The 4,308-nt window shown below is 47.9% G+C and overlaps 1 pseudogene; it reads right to left on the minus strand.

The window, feature by feature from the left end:
* Nucleotides 1–784: 784 nt before the first annotated feature.
* On the minus strand, nucleotides 785–1,802 carry LOC118591288 (annotated as a pseudogene).
* Nucleotides 1,803–4,308: the final 2,506 nt, after the last annotated feature.

Raw genomic sequence — 4,308 nt, forward strand, 5'->3', positions numbered from 1 at the left:
GACATTTGTTTCTGGTTGGCTATAAGTCAGTTCAGGGGCGGGGGCATCCAGCTTCCATTCCACAGGAGACATGAATAAGATAGCCCAGGAAGCTTCTCACTGCTTCCCTGGGCCCCTCTTCTCACCCCATTTCATTCCTAGTACAGAAGATAAAAAGCCCAGTTTACCCTCTGCCCATCTCATTAGTAAATGCTCTTCCAAAACATTCTTGCATCAGTGGGTCAGCCCATCTCCCTCCATGCCTTTTATTTGGGGGGTGGGGAGCAGTGAACTTTATTGATGATGGTCAAGAGAGTAGGGCTCCCTAAGCCTCTCCCCTTCTTCTGGAAGTCTATGAGGGGAGATGCTTAGTGTTGGAGGCTGAGTTGGGACCGAGACGCTGGTGGTTTGAAAGAAAATGGCCCCCAAAGGGAGTGGCACTATTAGGAGGTGTGGCCTTGTTGGAGGAAGTGTGTCACTGTGGGGGCGGGCTTTGAGGTCTCTTCTGCTCAAGCTTCTCTCAGTGTGACAGTCAGTCCACTTCCTGTTTCCTGCAAGATGTAGCACTCTCAGCTCAAGCACTATGTCTGCCTGCATGCTGCCATGCTCCCCATCCTGATGATAACAGACTGAACCTCTGGAACTGTAAGCAAGCCACCTCGATTAAATGTTTTCTTTATAAGAGTTGCTGTGGTCATGGTGTCTCTTCACAGCAACAAAAACCCTAACTAAGACAGACTCCTCAGCAGCTGAGGGCATCTTTCTTGTGCTCATGTTCTTGCTGGGGTGGGTGGTTCAAGACTTCTTACTTTGTGGAGGCCATAGAGGCCATGAGGTCCACCATCCTGTCTCTATAGCCATATTCAGTGTCATACCAGGAAATGAGCTTTACAAAGTTGTCGTTGAGAGCAATGAATGCCAGCTCCAGTATCGAAGGTGGAAGAGTGGGCATCACATTTAAAGTTACAGGAGACAACCTGCTCCTCAGTGTAGCCCAGGATGCCCTTTAGAGGGTCCTCAATGCCTGCTTCACCACTCTCTTGATGTCATCATACTTGGCAGTTATTTCCAGGCAGCATGGCAGATCCACAATGGACACACTGGGGGTAGGAACAGGGAAGGCCATACCAGTGAGCTTCCTGTTCAGCTCTGGGATGATCTTGCCCACAACCTTGACAGCACATTAATCCCAGGGATGCTTGTGGTGGATACAGGGATGATGTTCTGGGCAGCACCATGGCCATTATGCCACAACTTCCTGGAGGGGCTATCCACAGTCTTCTGAGTGGCAGTGGTAGCATGGACTGTGGACATGAGTCCCTCTACAATCCTAAAGTTGTCATGGATGACCTTGACCATGGACACTAAGCAATTGGTGGTACAGGGAACATTGCTGACAATCTTAAGTGAACTGTCATACTTCTTGTGGTTCACACCCATCAGAAACATGGGGGCATTAGCAGAAGGGGCAGAGATGTTGACCCTTTTGGTCCATGCCTTCAAGTGGGCCCCAGCCTTCTCCATAGTGGTGAAAATACCAGACTCTACAACATAGTTGGCACCAGCCTCACCCCATTTGATGTTGGTGGGATCTCAATGCTGGAAGGTGAGGATGCCTTCCCATTGATGACAAGCTTCACATTCTCAGCCTTGACTATGCTGTTAAACTTGCTGTGGGTGGAGTCACAATGGAACATGTAGACTATGTAATTGAGGTCAATGAAGGGCTAAAAGATGATGATATCCACTTTTCCAGAGTTGAAGGAATCCCTGGTAACCAGGTGCCCAATACAGCCAAATCTGTGCATTCTGACCTTCACCATCATGTGTCAGGCATGAAGCTGGTACTTCATGAAAAGATGTGGATGTCTCTGGAATATAGAGGAGCAGAGAGTCCTCCATGTCTTCTTTAACGGAAAATAGACACAGGTGATAAGAATGCATACATACTATTCATCGGGCAGTGGTAGTGTGCTCCGTTAATCCCAGCACTCGAGAGACAGAGGCAGGTGGATTTCTGTGAGTTCAAGGCCATCCTGGTCTACAGAGTTAGTTTCAGGACAGGTTCTAAAGCTACACAGAGAAACCCTGTCTTGAAAACAAACAAACAAACAAACAAACAAAAAAAGGGATACATATTATTCATGCACCAGTTCATCTACACAGCATCTTTTACATTCCAAACCTGTACTGTGCCCCAGGAACATTCCAGAACACAAATGAATGCACAACCATCCCAAAACTCACAGAATTTGAAATATCCAGAGAAGGCAGAGGAGAAAAGAATGACCATAGGGGTGTGTCACATTATCAACTTGTCCTGGGTGATAAGAAAAACAGGTCCTCTGGGGGCAACAGTGTGTGTGTGTGTGTGTGTGTGTGTGTGTGTGTGTGTGTGTGTAGAATAGAGAAAGCATGCATTCTAGTATCTGCTAGTAGGAATATCTGACCAGATCTGTAAAGTCCAGTCACACAGCTGGCTATGGATACATTCATGTGAGCATGTTTGGTTGCGAGTGGTATATACAAATAAGGACCAGAGCCTTTTGGAGAAGAAGGTTCTAAACAAGAGTTTTGAAGAATTTTACTTTTGTTATTTTGTTGTGTGTCTGTATGTGTATACGTGTGTGTGTGGGGGTGTTGTGCGCAAGAGTCAGATACCTACAGAGTCGCCAGAGGTTGTAAGCCTCCCTGCATCAATGGTGGGAACTCAAGACAGGTCCTCTGTAAGAGCACTACACACACTCTTGTGGCTTAGCCACCTCTCTGGCCTCAGTACCTGTATTTTAATCTCAGCCTCTGCCTGTATTTTTGTTTTTGTGTTAGTCATTTGGCCTAGTCTAATTTTTCAGACTCTGAGCTCTCGTAGACCTGAGTACTTGACATGGTTGGGCTCCAGGGCTGGGGCAACTGTTTGGGGGAGAGTAGGGGCTGAGCGGAGTGTTTACCATCACACCGAGGCACCCACCAACATGTTGCTTTCTCACTCTTAGAAAGCTTCAAAGACAATCCAATCCCTTCCATACCATGAGCATATTTTTAAAGGGTGCAGAAATGTCCACAGAAGTGGCTGGAGAAACTGAGGTCAGAATGGAGGAGAACATTGAGATCTTACAGGACAGATGCTGTAGAAGGGGATATTCCCTAACCCTTCACCCTTTCTTTCCTCCTCTTCCTCACTTTCTCCGACCCCTTGCAGAAGGGCCATCTGGAAGGAAGGCTGACTGTGTGCTGAACTGGAACACTAGCTGGAGGCGTCTCGTGAAGGCCCCTACCAAGGTGCCTTCTCTCTGTGTTCCTCGGTTTTTCTATAATCTCCAGTACGATAAGCAAACCCATCCCTGCGTGTCTGACACCCTTGATCCTGCTTCTACACCCTCAGTTCTCTGTGAAGCAGAACCAAAGGCAAGTGCCTTATTGTGAGTAAGTGAAATGGCTGCTGACTCTTGCTAGATGGTCTGCTGCATTCTTAGCCAGGAAGAGTTCCATGCTCTTGCACCCCAACACTGTGGCATGTCTGTTGGCACCCCATTCTATACTGTTCTGTATTTCTGGTGTCAGATTCCAAACAGGCCAACCTCAGGCCTGAACAAAGAAGGCAGCTAAGACATTCTCCACTCTGCCAGCTAAGGGAGTATTTGCTTGTTAGACATTAACCTAGACTGGGAAAAAGCCACACCCCTTCTCAGGTGGCCTCCATGGCAGACAAGATAAGGAGCACTATTAGTGTGTGCCTCTGTCCAGCCAACCAATACACTAGGCATTTATAACCAGTGATTCTAACCCTCACACCCCATGATTAATGGGAGACAGGAAGCCTCAGTGTTTAGACATGGAAACTGAGGCTTAAAGGTCGACGGGTTTGCCCAAAGCAGCCCATTTGCAAGAGGCAGAGACAGAGCAGGCTAGCTATCTCCACAGGCAGGACCAGAATCACCAGAATCACCAGGACACCCTCCCCCAAAAAACTCACGTGAAGATGAAGATGCCCAGAACCCTTCCCCCAGCTCCCTCCTGCTCGCTACATGATATGGGCAAATATTCCACATCTCCTACCATCTGGTCTCCACACAGCTCTGAATCCCCTGCTCATGTATGTCTAGATTTTCTTGCTGACAGAATGATTAGGTTGGTCCATCATATTAGGCAACAATTTCTCCCCTTATCCACCTCAAATCTATTACTGGGGGTAAGTGATGGAATCAGCTCATCAGGCCTGTGTATGTCAGCACTGATCAGCTGCTGGTTCTGTGTGAGGAAGGAGGTGGAGCTGAGAAGTGACTGGGCCTCCCTGGCCTGGCTTGCATAGAGGCAGTGTTCTACCGTAGG

This window comes from Onychomys torridus, chromosome 9 (assembly GCF_903995425.1).
Source record: "Onychomys torridus chromosome 9, mOncTor1.1, whole genome shotgun sequence".
Lineage (NCBI taxonomy): Eukaryota > Metazoa > Chordata > Mammalia > Rodentia > Cricetidae > Onychomys > Onychomys torridus.